General features: G+C 36.1%; 1 protein-coding gene across 1 annotated transcript in view; it reads right to left on the minus strand.

The window, feature by feature from the left end:
- LUZP2 (leucine zipper protein 2) overlaps positions 1–20,821 on the minus strand; it is a 533,060-nt gene that overhangs the window by 101,529 nt on the left and 410,710 nt on the right. The gene's annotated exons all lie outside the window — the stretch shown is intronic.

A 20,821-nucleotide genomic window follows, 5' to 3' on the forward strand; every position in this document is an offset into this window, starting at 1 on the left:
CAGAGACATCTCTGCACTTTCACATGAAGTATAGATATGGTGAGATGTCACCATCTGCAAGCCAGAAAGAGCTCTCACCAGAAACTGAATCTACGAGCACCATGATCACAGACTGCTAGCCCCCAGAACTGGGAGAAAACAGTCTGTTGTTGAAGCCATTCATTATGTAGTATTTTGTTAACACACACTGAGAAGACTAAAATAATAGTATTCACTTTTTTTGTTTAGCTTTAAACCAATATAATTATCTATTCCACCAGAACTCTGTATCTTTGCAAATGTCAACACCTGTACTGTTGAAAGAAAAGAGCTTCAGATTTGGAAGATGTTCTAAAGTCCCACCTCCACCAGTTCCTAGCTATGGTATACACTAGAGTTATATACTGACAAGGAGATGCTTTGTGAGCTCATAAAAGACAGGCAGAAGGGCCAGTCTTATCTCATGCCTCAGAGCCCCTCTATACCTCTGGCTTTTGCCCCTCTCCTACATGTAGCCAATGAAAAGAACTGAAATCTGGAAGGAACAGAGGCACTTTCGGATGTTCTTATGCGGCAAGGGGATTGGGCTGGGCTGGGAGAAGTCAGCAGAGGGGGCTCATCGCTTCTTCAGTGGCGGGGATGTCACTACTCTGGATCTCTACCGTGAGTGTTACCATGCTGTGGGCTTGTTGCAAGGCTGTGTCCAATCACTAAAAATGCCTATTTGTTGCCCTTCTCTCCGTCATGGTCTGAGAAACAGTACTCTGTAGCTCTGTCCTCAATTAACATTATTTTCCCCACTGTGCAAACCTAGGTAGGAGGAGAGGGTGAGGATACTACTTTTGATTATGAAAACCTATATCCGTTCTCTGTGTCCATGCATAGTTTGCATCTCCTAAACTGATCTGTGATATTTTCCCCACTTTACTCTTCAAGAAAATAATTTTCCAGTAGGCAGTTGTTGTCCTCAAACATTTACCTAAATTATGTATATAAAATACATATGTTCAGGGAGTTTCTGTTGTGGATTAGTGGATTAAGAACCCAGCATAGTGTCCATGAGGATGTGGGTTTGATCCTTGGACTCACTCAGTGGGTTAAGGATAGGGTGTTGCTGCAATCTGTGGCACAGGTTGCAGATGTAGCTTGGGTCCAGCATTGCTATCACTGCTAGCTGAGAACGCCAATCACCCTTTAGCCTGGGAACTTCCATATGCCACAGGTGCAGCTATAAAAAGAAAAAAAATACATACATATTTTTCACTTTTAAATGTATAATGATATTTAAAAATAAAACCATTCTTAGTAAAAGGGAGAGAGAGAGAGCTGATGAAGATGGTTGCTTCCAATTTAAGGACACCGACAAGCTCTGAACCCTGGGTGTCCCTTGGCTTTGGTTTGTCTCTGTCTTTCTAGCCAGTTGACCCCACATCAGGAGGGCTTCAGGACCATTCCTGGCCTGGGCTCGAGCCACCCTGCTGGCTCTGCAACTTGGCTGTCCTGGGCCCAGCTGCATTCCTCAACCACAGAGCACTCACAGAGACTTCTCCTGTAACCCCACTACCACAGGCCCTGCCAGAGCCAGCTTCTGTTCATGGGACTGAGCCCCAAAGGAAGGAAGAAGAGTGGCCCTTATGTTTGTCCCTGGCTTCTAGGCCTAGGACAGGAGTTAGGGAAGATGGGGAGGAGAAGTGAGTTGGCCCCCGTGGGGTAGTGGCTACCCCACACACCTGCTGGCTATAGGCAAACTCCCTTAAACCAATATGGGAAGAGAGCAAGAGTGTCAACACCAGCCTCAGTGTCAATCAAGGATCCTGACCACCAGCTGGAGAGCAGTTAGTGGTGGCCGGAAATTCCCCATGTTTGGTATCCCTTTCTACACCCACAAAGGTTCTCATGATATTTTCTTTCTCCTGATCCCTTTTGGTGGGCAGCTACTTTCTCTAAGGTGCTGTCATTTGTTATCTGCAGTCCAGAAGGCATTTGCATGGATACAAGTCCACCTATCTCCATCCCTTTCTCTTCCTGTGTGTGTTTCAGCCCAAATCCTGTCATCCACACTAAAGGACTTTCATTAAAGAATGACTTCAGGGTGTGCAGTGATTTAGCAATCTGGGACGTCTATATCAGGGCAGGTGGGATGAATTCCAAAAGAAATAGCAAATATGCCTTTGAGAGGTTATTGCAGTTCCCAGGATTTCAAGTGTTTACCTCTTCTAAAAACTCATCAAACCTAGTAACATCTAGTCAAGAGATCTTGGGAGACAACAGACTATAAAAATTGCAGATACAGGATTTGCAGATACTGATATTATTAAATTTGGTCCTAGTTATGAAAGGACCAGCTACTGGATTAATTCATATATAGTATCTATAAGCTTTCAGAAAACAAAAACAGTTCTCTGAGTTTTAAACCATGAGAAGACCTACAAAAGACAGGAGAGTTTACCAGATAGTGAATTTTATCTGTTTTAAGTTGTTTGTTTATTTTCTTAACTTAACTCCCATGGGGGAGACGGAGGGAAGGTAGGGCTACTTAAGGGGGACTAGTCAGGATTCTTAAGTATCTTTCACACCCAGTCTTTGAATATGTATCTATGAAAGGATTAGTTTTGTTAGGACTAAGATGGAAATAGCATATGTGTGCATAGTTTGAAAGCAGACATGAGGTAGCAAGCATGTAAAGTGAAAGCCACAATAATAGACACTAATGCTAAGCTGAGAGTGTGTGTAAGCTGCAATGGAGAACAGAGGAGGAGTTCTTCAGGGTGGCCTGAGAGGTCAGTGTATTCTTCCTAGTAAGTGTAAGACCAAAAATTACAACATTTAATTTCATATAAGTATATTTTCCCCTTTGATCTTTATAACATGAGAAGCTAGAGTCCATAAAATAATTCTTAATTTACTTAAAAAGTATGAAGGTCCATAGCTCCAGGTTTTTATAGATCACATTACCCTGGAGGCTAGTTTGGCTCTGCTATCCAGTCTATTACTTCTGGGGCTGTTCCGTGCTATTTTTGTCTCAAGGATCCACCTTAAATTGAGCTAGATTATGAAGGATGAAATCAGTGCTGTATTTAATGCAAAAACTGTCTTTTTTTTTTCTTGTAAGAAACATAAATGTATAGTCATGGTAAATGAAGCAAATGGAAAGGACTAGGTAGTAATCTGAAACTCCAATGAACCGTTTTACAAAATTTTGGCAAATGGATAAAGCTGCGAGGTTCTCATTCATTAATCATTCATTAGGTTTCTACTTCAATGTTTCAGAAAGCTCACTGGGACAAGGATTATCTTGATCCTTCTCCACTTCCTTCCCTCTAGGTAAGAACACCCACCTACTTTCTTTTTAATTTTCTGGTGAATTTCACTGAGGTTTGTAGAATATGAAAATATTTATTTGTAGACTTGAAATTATTTTAACACTAAATGTATTAGACTATTAAACATAAATTAAACACACGAGGTCTACGGGAAACTTATATGGCCTGTAAACGTAATGGAAGGTAGATATTGGGGAGTGCCAGCAGAAGGCACTGATAATGGGGCCATGAATTTGTTTCCATTCGTCTTGACTGAGCTGAAAATTGGTTCCAAGGCTTCTGGCAGTCAGGTATTGAAAAGAAAAGTTTTTTTTTGGCTTCAAAATTATCATCATTTATGATAGTACACATACCAGAGACAGAGATGGGGCACAGTTTTCCCATGCAATAGGTTCCCCCATTTTTTTTGTCTTTTTGCCTTTTCTAGGGCCACTCCTGCAGCATATGGAGGTTCCTAGGCTAGGGGTCTAATTGGAGCTGTAGCCACCGGCCTACGCCAGAGCCACAGCAACGCGGGATCCGAGCCACGTCTGCAACCTACACCACAGCTCACGGCAATGCCGGATCGTTAACCCACTGAGCAAGGCCAGGGATCGAACCTGCAACCTCACGGTTCCTAGTTGGATTTGTTAACCACTGAGCCATGACGGCAACTCCCCTATGCAATAGGTTCTAATATAAAATTATAACAAACAGATTTTAACTCAGAAAACCATTTTTTTTTCCAGGGCCAAGAAAATCTAGTCCAAAATCAGTTCATCTCAGACAAATATAATACATAGGTGGAATTCCCATCATGCTCAGTAGTAACAAACCTGGCTGGGATCCATGAGAATGAAGGTTTGATCCTTGGCCTCCATCAGAGGGTTAAGGATCCGGCGTTGCCATGAGCTATGGGGTAGGTTGCAGATGTGCCTCGAATCCTGTGTTGCTGTGGCTGTGGTCTAGGCCAGCAGCTGTAGCTCCAATTCAGCTTCTAGCCTGGGCGCTTCCATATGCCATGGGTACAGCCCTAAAAGGTTAAAAAAAAAAAGTATAACACCTAGGCTACACTGGTATGCGTCTATGTGTGTGTGTGTTGTGTGTGTATGTGTGTGTTCCTACCAAGACACAGAAAGCAGTAGGAACAAGTCAAAATCTTGACTTTCTTAAGACATGCACAATAATTCTTCTTTCTCACACACTATAAGATGGACTGGAATACAAGTGAGTGATAAACAGCTTAGATGTCAATATATAAGAAATTAAAACCTTTTTGTCACCATTGTATCTTAACAATTAGCAATGCTTTAGACATAATGAGTCAACAATATTTAAAAAGATTAAACCCCTGACCATGTTGGGCTAAACTGAAAAGATGTGAGGGAGAGCACAGACTTTCGAATGTTGGCTAAAGTCTCAGCTACTTAATCTTCTGAAGGAACATAGTAAAAAGAAGCACCACAGGGGTACCAGCATAAGGATGTCTAGCCAGACTCCTTTCCGGCATGGCCTTCTTGCTTGGAAAGACTCAGCTGGACATGGTCCCAGAGAGGACCATCTAGGGAAGTATGTATACAGACTCTGAAGGGGATTCAGAATAGAGCCTCCTCCTGGTGTTTTGGCCACTGCAGTGTTATAATAATCTTACAAGACTACTGTGACTCAATGGTTGAAGGCATAGAGAATGAGAGTTGGGGGGAGGTCACTGAGGGACCTGGAAGTAACATTCAGAATTACAATAAGCTTGTAGGTGCATCAGCAAAACAAGTTTAGAAATCTCGACAAGTTTTCTAATGATATGTCTGCTACTTGCTTATTAATAAGACAATACTTGTTCTACATTTTAGAACCAATAAGAGCCCTTACCCAGGTTTGTTGCAGCATGTTTGCAGAAATATAGATAGACCGTTCAAGGGAATTTCCATTGGAGTGTAGGAAGAAAACATTAGAAATTCTACATTTTAATTTAGGCGTTAATAATGTAAAATAGGTGGTATTATGAAATACTTTGTATTCTACATTTTTATTCTAAAATATCTTTTGGTTGTTCTAATAGAAAAGTATTAGAATATATTTATGTATTTTCTAAGTTTCATTACTCTTTTCCTTTCATTTTGTTTATGTTTATAATGTGCATAATATGGAAGTAAAATAAAAAATATATTCACAACAATTGTATTTGGTACAGAGTATTGCTTCCATCCTTTTTAAAATGAGAAAACTGAGACACATTTATTAAATATCTTGCTCAAGGTCACAGTGGGGAAATGACAGATCTGCAATTCGAACCTAGCAGTCTGGATATAAAACTGGTTCTCCTAACCACTAAAGATGTGAGTGTACACAACTTATAACCAGTAAGTATACATATATTGAATGGCATGTGCTTAAAATGTATTAATATAGTTTCTGGTTAGAATTTTTGGAGACCACTCAGACTACTGGAGGAATTTTGTATGTTTAAGGTTATTTATCCAAGGAGGATAATAAATTCATAAAAGAGCTATTTTAAAGTACTTAGAACAGTGCACTTGGTATTTGGTGAAAGGATACTGATAGAATTGCTTTTTTTATGTATGACTCAATGCCTCTGTTCGTATATATGAGGCACATACTCTCTGCTCAGCAGCACTAGCTTAAAAGCTATGGATAATGACAAGAGAAGTAACACAGAACAAAACACCAACACTGTAATCTCTACATTCTACTTTATCACTGAGTTAAGGAGGCAGAAAGTCAACAACTCCTACCTGATTCTACTCATTCTCATAAGGTATAAACCTCTAGTATCTGGATTATCTTTGGTGATCAGATTATTTGAGGCAACACCTGTTCACTTCAATATTAATAATTTGAGAGTAACTCTGAAAGACTTGGAATTGAATGACTAATTGTGTAAAAGGACCAAATGTAGATCTCAAACTGCATAGGAACAGCTTAGCATAACATCTGGTTATAAATGCTATTAAAAGTAAACATTAATATGTAAAAATTATAAAGTTTAGTAAGGATCTTCCTGGGAAATAAGAGCAGACATATATAATCTTTTTCAAATTTAAATGTTTAACTAACTTATTGCCATTGTGCGTGTGTATGTGCAAGTAGGGGTTGTGGCCATTAAAGAAAACCTGCCATAGGAGTTCCTGTCCTGATGCAGCAGAAATGAATCCAACTAGGATTCGTTGCAGGTTGCAGGTTTGATCCCTGGCCTCACTCAGTGGGTTGAGGATCCAGCATTGCTGTGAGCTGTGGTGTAGGTTGTACATGCGGCTCAGATTTGGCCTTGTGTGGCTGTGGTGTAGGCTGGGCGCTGCAGCTCCAATTAGAACCCGATCCTGGGAACCTCCATATGCCATAGGTGTGGCACTAAAAAGCAAAAAACAAAACAAAACAAAACAAAAAACCTATCGTGGATAATCTTTTATTATGTTCTTGATATCAATTCCGTTCCTCCTCTCAAGAACATCTAGATTTTGGAGGAGACTGCTGCACACTATTCCTCAGCCATATATTTTAGGAAACATTATCTCAAACCTCAGTTCCAGAGATGAGGATGCAATTTCTAAAAGCAATTACTATTTCTCAGCTCTCTAGTCAAATGATTGTGATTAGGTTTAGGCACCTCATTAACATCAGGCCAGAGACAAGAAGATATTTACTGGTAGCTTCTGCAATGAAAGATGTTCCATTGTAATAAGTGAGTGAATAAAAAGTATATTCTCTTTCTCTAGGTAGTCTAGTATGAATATGTTTAAGTCTAAGCTCTAATGGGCATTATTTCTAAAATAAAAGAGAATACCAAGAAGTTAAAACTATCCTATGGAAGAAAGCAAAGCATGTAAAACAGGAAATATATATATATATATATATATATATATATATATATATATATATATACATATATATATATGTATATATATATATAAAACAGGAAATGGTGACAGAAAATTTCACAAACCACATCTGAAGTCAAATGAACCTTATTTTTCAGTTATTTTGAGTACATAAAATTCATTTTATTAACTAAATTATTGTTAGATGTTTATAGTTTTGTTATTTAAAATAAAAAAATCAAAGCTTCTTCTGGACATGACACAGTGACTGCTTTTGAGCTAGTCCTCCTCTCATAAACAATTATGAGCTGATTATGCCAGGCTCTGAACCTGAAATAGGGGAAATTCATGAGGTAGGACTCATGTCTACACCAGCTTTCTACTGGAGGACAATTTCCTGACCTAAATGCAAAGAGCTGTGGCCCAGGCAGACCACTGTAGCTGAACTAGCTGTCGGGGCAGAAATCAGAGTGTGGGGCAGATGAAATAGCTGGAGTATCTGTGGCAGGGTAGCAGAGAAGAGTAGGTGAGCAGAGCAGGGCACAGGACTGAGTCAGGTTGTTGGGGAATGTTCCTGCAAGTCCTTGGCTGAGAGTTGGGCTGTACATACACAGAGCAATATATTACCCAGGCTAATCACAAAGTAACTGTTACACAGCTGGCAACAGAATGGAAACACTAGAGGCTGAGCATTGCAGATGGATGTGAGAATTCCAGAGACATTCATAAACCTATAAACACCACACAGGCATCAAAGTGACAGCCTTTAGATTAATAGCCTTGCAGTAGAGCAGTTGTTGGTAAACTACAGCCCAAACTCCAAATCTGACCCATTTTTGTAAATAAAAATTTACTGGAACACAGTCACTTTTGCTTATTTGTACATTGTCTAGTTGTTTTTGTGTTATTGCAGTGAAATTGAGTAGTTGCAATAGAGGCTGTATAAGATTACAAAGATTCAAAATTTTCTGTGTGATAATTTACAGAAATAGTCTGCTGAGTCTTGACCTAATAAAAGTCCACTTTAGGCTTACCTTAATAAATTCTAAATCAAAACTTAGACAAGATTCTGAGAGGTGGGGTTGGGAGAGGATTTTTGGAGCTTTGGCTCAGACAACTGAGGGGACCTTAAGTATTATCTTGGACTTTTCACATATCTGCACTGACAAAATATAAAGCTATCAAGGTAAATATCAGTATTCAACCACATTATTGGACAAAAAAATTAATGATCTTCAGAAGAAGATAAAATCTAGAATCTCCATAATTTATAAAATGACAATGTCTAGCACAAAATAAAATCTTAGCAGTATTTAAAGAAATGAAATGTATGACCCAAAGTTAAACAAGTGGGTAAACAATGGTAGCCAATATCTAGATGGCTCATATGATGGATATAATAGGAAAACACTGTAAAAACAGTGGCTGTTACTATTTAATAGTAGCTATTAAAATGAATATTCTTATGATATTCAGGGTAAGTGGCAAAGAATTGAATAAGCTGATATACACATGACAAATAAGCTTATGAGAACATATCCTACATTCTTAATTATCAAATAAAGCAATTAAAACTACAATAAAATGTCATTTTCTTCACTAGAAAACTATAATAGTCTGGATAATCACTTAAACTCTCTAAAAAATTATTCCATGAGAGATAATGATCTCAGAGTCAGTGTTGTTGCATGACCTTCGCCACTTACTGTTTGATCTCAGATGCCTTGTGTTAAATAAGAACTTTACAGTAGATTATTTTAAAAGTCTTTTCAAGACTATGGAATTTATGATTCCTTAAGTGCTCCAGTTAATATACTAGAGTAGACAAAATAGCATCTGATTATATTTCCTTTTACAAAATGAGCCATTTTTTATATGCTACATACGTTTTGCATTGCTCTTTTCCTAAATTCTGTTTCTATATATCTTTTCAAATTGATAGGTGTAATTCAAACTTTTGAATGTAAAATTATAGTACTATTATATTAATTATTTTAATAAGTGGAAAAGTACCTGCTAAATATTACTAATCTCTGGCTTTTTATCAAATTGCTTTCAAAATTTATAATCTCATATTTTACCTTTCACTCAAATTATTTCAAAAATCTAGTAGAATTCATTCAGCATTTTTGTGGGTTATTAAACCATCAACATACTGTTTTTAATGGTTACAACTTTTGTCATTATCCTTTATTTGTGGGCAGAAATATTCCAAAAAAACTTTGATGTGAAACAACAAAGTTAACAAGTACTATATGTTGCCTCCTTATAAATTTAAGTGCAGGTCTGGGGTAAAGATTAAGAAATAAAGCTTTCAGTAGAAAATGAATCCTTTAAAATTTACTTTTATGCTAGGTGAATTTCACATATAATTTAGTATGCCATTCATATTACTAAAAATAATTTCTTAAATGTAAAATAGAACGAGTATTATGCATATAGAATTGATATCAAAGAAAAACAGAGAAAGAGATGTAAGCAAAGAGGAGTGATTTTCCACCCGTTCATTATTTACCACTACAGATTAGACAGCTGCCATAGGCAAATTATCTTTAATGCCCAAATATCTTCTTATAGATTTTTGGTTCCTTACATGGCTCTTGGTAGTCATGGTAAAACTTCCTAGCTACTTTCTTGATACACTATTTAGCTTTTTAGATCTCAACAAGTCCTAAACTCAACTACACATCTAGAAATTCTAAAACATGGTTTAAAAATATCTGGAAGTTTTATTTACCATGACTGTCATTAAAAATAAAAACCATTTTGCTTCCATGAAAGACAGAAGTTAGATACTTCCTTTCACATTGTTTTTGAGAAGTTTCTGTGGTCTATACAAACCTGGATTGAATATACTGCTTTGAGATACAATCTAGAAGGATCTGCTTTCTTTACTGTGGAATTAATTTACTTCATGAAGGTAGAAATCTCTATCATGAATCCATTTTGTCTCTGAATATACTAAATTTTTTAGGAGGTTATAAAGAGTGAGAGGACCAGGTCATGCTATGCTATATAATTATTAATCTGAAAGAGATGGTAAAGAAATGAAAGTTACCTGAACTGTGTCTTTCTTAAGCAGATATTATTCAAGTATACATATAACTCAATATATACTTGTATATGTTAAAATCCTAGATGAGAATTGGCCCTTGAAACTACACTGTCAGCTTGCTAATTAATTATATAAATTTATAGATATATCGAATGCTTGTTAAATGAGCCTAAGTAAATTAGAAAATACTTATTATTTTTGCATTACTATATTGATGGGTATTTTGTGTACCCACATATATTCTTCTACCTAATGTTGGTCTATGTTTTCTTCTTTCTCCTTTTTAATTTTATTTTTATTTTATATTGGAGTATAGTTGATTTACAATGATGTGTTAGTTTCAGATGTATAGCAAAGTCATTCTTTTTCAGATTCTTTTCTTATATAGGCTATTACAGAATATTGAGTAGCGTTCCCCATGCTATATGCTTTCTTATTTTCTCCTTGCTATCATCTATTTAAAAAATCATTTTATAATTAATACATTGTGGCAGGTGCATATGTCCATTCTCATACAATACCTACATTTGACAAAAGAGGAAACAGAATAAACAAAGGACTGGAATTAAGTTTTGGTAGCACATAGTATGCTGTCTGACTTCAGGTGTACTGGACTGGGTTGATTTTGTTCTAATGAATTGAAAACTAAATTGAACAATATAGGCCCTATAGTATACCTGCAAAACAGACAATTTTATCAATGGCACAGTTTTAACTTCTTTTTTACATTGCTCTGTCCTTGGAATGCCACCTTATTTTATTTTTTTACTATTATGCAGGAATAGTAATATAGTAATAATGATGATGATAATTATAATAATAATAAACAACTAAAAGTTCTTCAAGGACTGAAACACTTCTGGCTCACCATAGTTTCCACTGTCCTGGACCTTTCTGTATTATATAAAATAGTTGATTATGTTCTCTTTTAGAAAATTGCCCACTATGACTTGAAAAATTTCCACCTATCTTCTTATTTCAACTCTTTTCATCTTTTCCTTGATATTTCTCTTTCTTATATTCTACTCCTTATTCCTCTTATATTTAGCACAAGATGAGATATATGAAAAGCTTAAATCCTATTACACCTGTGATTCATCAAACAATCCTATTCCCATGTCTTTTTTTTAAAGTTTCTTTAAAGATATGGCAAATCATCACATGCTTCTGATTCCTTAAAATTAGGCTGTATAAAATGAAAGGCATAACCTTCTTTTTCCTTATGCTACTGTCTATGGAATGTTGCACTGGTTTCCTATTGCTTCTGTAGCTAATCATCAGAAACTTAGTGTCTTGGCACAAATTTGCTACCTTGAAATTGTGGAAGTAATAATCCAAGATAAATCTCACTGGGTCAAAGTCAAGGTGTTGACAAACTTGAATTCTTGTGGAAACCCTAGTGGAAAATCTGTTTGTCTTTCCTGGCTTCTAGAGGCTGCCTGTATTCTCTGGCTTGTGGCTATATCACTTCAACATCAACTTTTTTTTTTCCACTCTTCTTTATTTATTAATTTTTTTTCCCCAATACACTATTTTTTCCCCCTACTGTACAGCATGGTAACCCAGTTACACATACATGTATACATTCTTTTTTCTCCCATTACCATGCTCCAGCATAAGTGACTAGACATAGTTCCCAGTGCTGCACAGCATGATCTCATTGCTAATCCATTCCAAAGGCAATAGTCTGCATCTATTAATCCCAAGCTCCCAATCCATCCCACTCCCTCCCCCTTGGTAACCACAAGTCTATTGTCCAAGTCCATGATTTTCTTTTCTGTGGAAAGATTCATTTGTACCATATATTATATTCCAGATATAAGTGATAGCATATGGCATTTGTCTTTCTCTTTCTGACTTACTTCACTCACTATGGGAGTTCCACAAATAACAAATGCTGGAGGGGGTGTGGTGAAAAGGGAAACCTCCTGCATTGTTGTTGGGAATGTAAGCTGGTACAACCACTATGGAAAACAGTATGGAGGTACCTTACAAAACTATACATTAAAACTACCATATGACCCATCAATCCCACTCTTAGGCATATATCCAGACAAAACTTTCCTTAAAAAGGACACATGCACCCATGTGTTCATTGCAGCACTGTTTACAATAGCCAAGACATGGAAACAACCCAAATGTCTACAGACAGATGATTGGATTAGGAAGATGTGGTATATATACACAATAGAATACTACTCAGTCAACCTCTACTTTCAATGGCATATCATCTTCTCTGGCTCTGGCTCTCCTTTTGATAAAGATTTCTGTGATAAAATGACACTACTCAGATAATCCAGGGTAATCTTTCTATGCCAAGATCCTTACTTTTTACATTTCTACAAGTTCTCTTTTGTCATATAAAATAGTATATGCACAGGTTCTGGGGATCAGCATGTAGATTGCTTTGGGGATCATTATTGTGTATCTCACACATTTTAATTCTGCTAGTTTTCTGCCTATGCCCAGTCAGTCATAAATTCTGTTTGTTCTTTCTCTATACTTTTTATTATGGTTACTAAAGGTATGCCCTACTTTCTGCTCTTTACAGGATTGCTGCAGCTATTTACTTATGTTCTCTGCCTTTAGTCTCTACTTTTCTCCCATCCAAAAAGTCATCCTACATATTCCACCATGGTTCCTAGTCAGATTTGTTAACCACTGAGTCACAACGGGAACTCCTCTATGAAACTTTCTTTCAGCCTATTGTCCTTGATAAAATAAAACAAAACAAAACTTTAGTTATTATTAATGTCTTTATAATAAAACAAAAACTTCTTCACATTCAGTTTGAGGCTTTGTAGTTTGTGACTATACTACCTTTAGGGGTCATTATTTTTGTTTGACTAGACAATTCATCCCACTCGAGTTATGCCAATAATAATACTGGCCTATAATGCTGGTCATGGGACTAGTTTAGAGTGTGTCCACCTTCTAATATTGAAATTGCCCTGAACAAGCCAATAAATAAAAATTATTCATGGAGACCTTTGTGAAGCACATACATCACAAATGTATGCTATTAACTTGGAATTTATATTACTGTCAGGTTAATTATTTCAGATTATAACTTATTCATTTTATTATTTAACTTTCATCCCCCTTTTATTTTTTTTTCTTTTGCTTTTTAGGGCTGTACCTACTGAATATGGAAGTTCCCAGGCTAGGGGTTGAATCAGAGCTGCAGCTGTTGGCCTACGCCACAGCCATAGCTATGAGGGATCTGAGCCATGCCTTCAACCTACACCACAATTCACAGCAACTCTGGATCCTTAACCCACTGAGAAAGGCCAGGGATTGAACCTGTATCTTTATGGATACTAGTTGGGTTCATAACCTGCTGATCCAAAAGAGGAACTCCTGCATCCCCTTTTAATAATAACATGTTATAAAAATCTTAGCATGCTGTCATGGTCATTTTGAAGGGAAATCATTTTAATTTTATTATGTGTTTCAGTATATGTAATTTCTTCATTATATCTTTCTTCTCTCCCAGTCAATCTTTCAATAGATATTTATTGCACGCCTAATAAATCCAAGGCATTTTATAAACTTTGTACCTCTCTAAATAGAGGACCTCCCACCTTTCTTCTTTTCCTGTCTACTCTCTTTCCTTCCCTCCTTTCCTTCCTCAATAATAATCATATATTATTCTTACACTCAGATATTATATTATTATAATGAGATCAGTTATAAATATGACACAAAGCCATATCCCTAACTTTATGAAGCTCACAGTCTAAAGGGCTTCTTAAACATTTCTATATATATCAGTAAAGCTAACAATGTGTCTTCCATACAGTGATGCAATAAAATCATATTGGTGTTCTATTTGAAGTCTCAGGAACTCCAACTTTACCAGTAGAATTACATATGTTTTACTAGGCTGTCAGAAGAGAAGAGAAATCTTGACCTAACAGGCTGTATAATGTCTCATTGGCTTTTCTTATAGTTCACTAAATGAAGAATATTCTTTTTTTCTTTTTTTCTTTTTTTGCCACACCCACAGCATGTGTAAATTCCCAGGCCAGTGAGCCACAGTAGTGATAACAACACTGAATCCTTAACTCCTAGACCACTAGGAACTTTATAAATGAGGCATATTCTTATATACCTCAGGGTCATCACATGTACCTGGAACTGTGGAAAATTCCCCACTAACTTGTTTGCCCTGGTCAATTCCTACTCACCCCTTAGAACCCAGTTGATAAACTAATTCTCATAGAGAACCATTTCTGAACTGCAAACATAATTTTAGGCTCATTTTATATTCTCTTGTGAAATACCATATTTTCCTTTCTATTACTTTCATCAGTTGTGGTATTCAAAATACAAAATGATTGGTGTGGTACAGATGTGAACCAACACATGTGGTTCTACCCCCAATACTGGAGCAGATTCTGGGAGTGTTCTGATTGATGGGTGTCAAGCAGTCAAGTAGTCTCTGAGCTGCGGCATTGTGGCAGCTCCTAAGCATCTTGCCACATTTCCATAGATCTAGCCAGGAAAAAGACATGAGCCCAAATCAATTTGGACAGTTTATTACTCACACTCAAAACATAAGGAAGATAGCATGGCATTGGCAGTCCACATCTCTAGTATCAGTGGATGACATCAAACCAGGGCTGCCATATGACAGGCAACACAGGTAGTGGTTCTCGCTGCCACTATAGCTGTTTTATAGCTTATAGCTCTATCCAAAAGAGGGGGAAAGGTATGATATGAAACTCCTGTGTCTTACAGGTACTGGGAAGGCAGACAGGGAGGGAACTGCACCATTGCAGCCTCCTGCGAAGATACAGAGGTAAATGAGAAGCAGTTTTCAATAGCTTCTAACAAGACTATTTATACTACTAGGTTCCATGGAGGATCATAGAACATTCTACTAAGACTTGGGTTAAACTGTAGGTTAGTCTTGCCTTTGTGAATTATGTGAAGATATCCAAGGCTATTCAAGTTGTCATGGCAGAGCCATTTTGCTACAATAAGTGTTAACCATGTATTGCTAAATGACAGGTAAGTGTGCTGGAGGGAAGGTGCAGGATTCTAGGAAAAGGGCCAGGATGAAGGAGATAAAGGCTATTTTATGGTTGGTACATAAGTGCCTTAATATTTAAACAATTTGCAAGCTTAAGTTAATGTATACTGGTTAAATTTCATCCTTATTTATTATAGTTGTTACCTATTTATTTACCTGATTATTAATGTTGCATTCCCTCTTTAGATAATAGACTTGCTCACAATAAGGACTGCTTCTGTTTTGCTAACCATTGAATAGATAATTGTTAAAATAGTCCTGGGTACCCTCTGGAAGTGTAATAAATATTGGATGAGGAAATGAGCAAATGAGAAAATTTGACGCTGACACCACATACTGTACAAAAAAAAAAAAAAGATTTCTTATATTTTTCCAAGCACTTACTACCTTTTTTTTCTGATTTGTGTCTGAAGAGCCTCAGTGTTTACAAGAACACACTCTCTAGTTGAACATTTGAGAATTTCTATTCCTCATTTGACTGTCCAAAGAATGCTCCTCCAGGACGCTTTTCAGTCCATCATGTAAATCTCTTTTTTAGCAGTTAATTGACATGACAGACAATGGCTGCACTTCCTTCCAACAGGCATAGGAATTTATGGTTTATTAACATTACTGACAAGAGTGCTGAAGGGACAATGGATAAAATCCAGCACAAAATTTTGTAGATGTCAGGACTAAGTCAGTGGTAAATATTTTGAATAGGTATTTTTTTTCTATGTGAATCTGCCTGAATGTCACATTCCCCTCTATCTGTGCAAATCTTCCTGCCATTTTGAAGGCTGGATGAAGCCAATTGTTTAATTTTGCCACTGCCAAAATACGGCAGCTGCTCTGGATGCTTGTTCCAAACATCCTTTCAAAATTTTTATTCCATGAAGTGAATTTTGTTGAAAGCAGCAGGTATTGAAATGCCTACATGCCAGCCTGTCAAATTCCCTACTATTCTAAATGTGTACCCTTTTTTCCTTTAAACTCATTTTAATGCATTTTAGTAGGCAGTTTTCAATATATTTCTAAGGCCTATTTCCCAATAGACTTATTTTGCTGTTCTTACTTGAATTAAAAGTAGAGCCAAAAGACACAGTTTGAAAATTACAGGGGTAAGGCACACTCTAGGGAATAACCAAAGCCCCAGAAGTGTGGTATTCATCCAGAAATGGAACAAATTACTTTGCAACTGATGTAAATATCTCACCCCTCATGCAATTATATATAACATCAACCACAATTTTTAGCATCTTCTGATTTTTTAAGCATACAATAAACAAAGCTTGGTACATGCAAGTTAAGTTCTAAACAATTTACACAGGCATTTAATAAATTAAAAAGCTGGATGAAGTAAATATTCTTTTTTGTTTTTACCAGATATGAACACAAAAGTTTAGAGTTCCAATAAACTATGTAGATGATACTTACAAAAAATAAATTCAAATTCAGATCAGATCAAAGCCCACCCTTATTTCTCTCAAATTCTCCTTTATTACTATTATTTTTTTTAGGACTGCACCCACAGCATATGGAAATTCCCAGGTTAGGGGTCGAATTGGAGCTGCAGATGCTAGCCTATGCCACAGCCACAGCAATGAGGGATCTGAGCAACCTATACCACAGCTCAAAGCAACTCCGGATCCCCAGCCCACTGAGTGAGGCCAGGGATTGAACCCACATCTTCATGGTTACCAGTAAGATTTGTTTTCCCTGCACCACAACAGGAACACCTGCTCTCAAATTCTTAATTTCTTTTAATTCTTGGCTCAAGAGTCACTTGTTTAAAGAGTTTATTCTAGACTTTTATATTGCAAACTACTTTACTTCCCACTTGGCATTCTCCATCTTCTATGTCTCTCTACTTTCCTTTTCACTATAACACTTAACTTTCTAATTTACTGCAAAATTATTTTTTAATTTATTGAGTTCTGCCTATCTCATCTACTTGAACAAAAGCTCTACCAAGTAGAAAACTTTTGTTCACTGATGAATCATATAAGGACCTGGAAAAGCACCTGGTTTTATCAGTCTCTCTAAAAATTAGTTAACTGTATGTATTATCTTCACACAATAATATGACTTAAAAAGTCTTTGTAAGGTTGGAAATATTTTTAAAATATGATCAAGGCATACAGTTTTTGTCTAACAAAAGAAAAAGATAATAATCATAGCAATAATAATTTACATTATGAATAAAGAGACAGAGTCTCATTTTAAATAAAGCTACTATCACATTATTTAATATTTAGTCATCTTATTAGTATATTTAAAATTATCCCCACACTCAGTTGCCAATACATCTGCCAAATTGTTAAAAAAAATGATGACTTGTATTCAAATCAATGCAATTTGATTCCACAAATATTTATCAGTTATCTATCCTGTGCCGATCAATGTGAAAACCCTGAGGATTATGAAGGTGCATAAGATGCAGATTCTGTCCTCCAAGAATGGGTACTGTAGGGGAAGCTATCATGCATAAACCAGCAATTACTTTCCATCTGATATAGGGTATATGCTACAATAGAAGATGGTATAAAGTTCTGGTGGGAGTTTTAATTTTTGACAGACTTTTATCACATTTTGAATGGCAAAATGGATGTAGGATTTCTTTCTGTGCTACCAAAAAACACAACAACAACAACAACAACAACAACAACAACAACAACAACAACAACAACAACAAGGACTAGCTTCCAAATTGTACTACTGGATGAGAAAAGCTGACTGAAATTTTTCTGATAGCTAATAACACACATTCTATTTTCCTAATGTTTAAATATATTTCACTGAGCTAATTAGGATAATGACCAAAACCACTAGTAAGGATAAAATACCACTGGATCCTAAGCACAAATCTGCTTAAATAGTCACATAAATTCTTTTATCCAATATTTATTATTAAAATGTATATAGTTAGAGATATTGATTAGAGTCCTAATATATAACCTACAATACTATTATTGTCTTTCCTTTTCTGTTTGCTGGCTTTAAGATTATCACCAATACCCTTATTTTCTAAAATCTTCAGTTTTGTTATCTATAAAATAGGAATAATAGTAGTAGTGAAAATTTGTGGAGTATTTATCATGTGCCAAGAATCATGCTTATACTTAAATGTTACTTTGTTATACTTTGCAACACTCTTAAGTATACTTAAGTATTACTGTTAAACAATTTAGCAAAAGAGGCAGGAAAATCTTAAAGGGGCTTTACCTTAATGGCCCAAGGGTACCTTACTAGAATTTGACAGTAGGTATCCGTATACATGAATCCAAAACCTTCATCTGATTAAAACTATTGATCTGAGGTTATATAAGATAATGCGTAACTTTTTCCCCCAATTATTATGCTGTTTGGATTTCATTGCATCACAAATGATAGTGAACTACAAAGCAACATCAAACTTACTCTTTCCCTCCAATTTACCAAGAACAGGAATACTGAATATAAACTTGATTTTTCATGTGATAAATACTTCATGAAACAACAGATAGCACAGAGAGAAAATAATCAACTTTCAAATTAACGTCTTGATTAACTGATTTTTCATGTGAGGTACATCATAATCTTAAAAAAAAATTAGAGCTAAATGAATGAACCTGACAAAGATAATTAACCTAATCCCTCTGTTTGACTTCTTTCTTGTTAAACAGTACTAAAATCTTCAACAACATTGAAGGATTGTTCTAAAGCTTACATGAGATGATGAATGCAAAAAAATGATGTGCAGTGTTTTTTTTTTGGGCGGGGGGGTGTCTTTGGAATAATTATCCGGTAGAACTGTCACTTTGGTTTTCGGCAAAGTTGATCTTTGTGTCCATTAGCTATATTGCTTCTCTAAAGACAATAAAAATAATTGCTTTCTGTTGGCCCTCCTCATATGTTACTGGTCTATACTTACAGTTAGCAAGGTTACATGACTTGTGATTGTAGCTGTCAAAATGGGGGTTGAGATGTTTATTTCACCTGTCCTGCAACTATCTCTTAGCTTTACCTCCTTAGCCTCCAGAGGGCCTAGTGTAATCCTATATCAGTGATCATCACCTAAACTGAGAAACTCACAAACGGGTAATTAATGAGTGAATAAACATTTTCTAAACAAACTTTTTTTTTGTACATAACACTGGAAAATCTTTTTTTTCCCCCTAGGCAATTTAGTAAATTAAACTTTGCAAGGAGGTGTTATAAGGTTTACTCTTCCTCTTCCTTAGGTGTCTCCTCATGTGTCACTCACTTACTCATCTTCTTGTTTATCAACTCAGCTACTAGTCAGCTTACCTACTTATTATGATTTATTCTTCCACTTGCACAACCCTGTCCTATTATCCATGCCTTCCTCCATTTACCTACCTACCATCCACCCATTCAACCATGTCCCATTCATCCATGTCTCTGTTCATCTATCCATCTATTACGCATCCACCTATCTGTCTACTCAACCCAGAACCTATCTAACCAGCTCAGGATAGACATCTGAGATACAAAGAAGTTATACTGAGCTCATCTCGGAAGAGAAAAGAAAGTGAAACGATGTCTTTCAGTTAAAGTATTTAAATTAGTCCCCAAAATTCTAATCATTTCTCAACTTTTACAATTTAAATCAGAAATCCTTAGAGTAATGTATATGACAATGTATATGTAATATATATGACAATATACATGTAAATGACAATAACAGCTCTCCAACACAAACCATCTAAGTGTTAGTGAAGAGAAGAACACTACATTTTGGAACAATCTTAAACTATGTTTGTCAATAGAAAATAAATTAGATCTGTGTGTGTGTGTGTGTGTGTGTGTGTGTGTGTGTGTGTGTGTGTGTAGTTTCAGGAAGAAGCTTTCCCTTTATTCTCTAAGCATCAATAATGAGGAGGATGTTTCTTGGATCTTTTGTCTGCTGTTTTTCATCTAGGGGTGTGGATTTAATGACTGATGAATATCCAAAATCATGAAAAAAATGAATTCTTTTTTCTATATTTATCATGGTATAGATCTGTTTCCTGCTGTCCTTTTATAACCTTACAAAAAACTGTCTACCTTGTGACTTTTATGCTTTAGGAAATTTAGGGCCCAGGGACTGATTTTTAGAAGCAGTTGTGGAGCCAACTCTGCCCTGTTCTTGGGGCTCTATACATAAAGATGTGGTTTGGATATTGTGTATATCTACCTCACACACCAATTTCTCTAATGCAGGTGTGATTTTGGTGAGTGAAGGTAGTATTAAATGTCTCAGATTTGGCCACTACTAGTCATAATCTCATCCTCTAATTCTGGAATAAGCCTGCTATTAGATTTCCATTCTTCTGAGGGCTGTGCTCTTTTTCAACTGATTCAGACCATTAGGGTGAAAAATTTCATTTTAAAAGTACATTCAGAGAATGCCCTAAGTTATATTTGTATACATGCACATATGTATATTATACATATATGCAAGTCCAAACTAAATATATATTTATATAAAAATATGTATATATTATTTCAGCACTTCTTGAAATGTAAGATTACCAGATTGATCAAATGAGACATTTCCTCCATCAGTTTATTCTTCAACTGGAAGTACTATGGAACTGTAGAAATCAGTTTATCAACATTTACTCATAAACCAGATTCCTGCATAATC

This window comes from Sus scrofa, chromosome 2 (genome assembly GCF_000003025.6).
Source record: "Sus scrofa isolate TJ Tabasco breed Duroc chromosome 2, Sscrofa11.1, whole genome shotgun sequence".
Lineage (NCBI taxonomy): Eukaryota > Metazoa > Chordata > Mammalia > Artiodactyla > Suidae > Sus > Sus scrofa.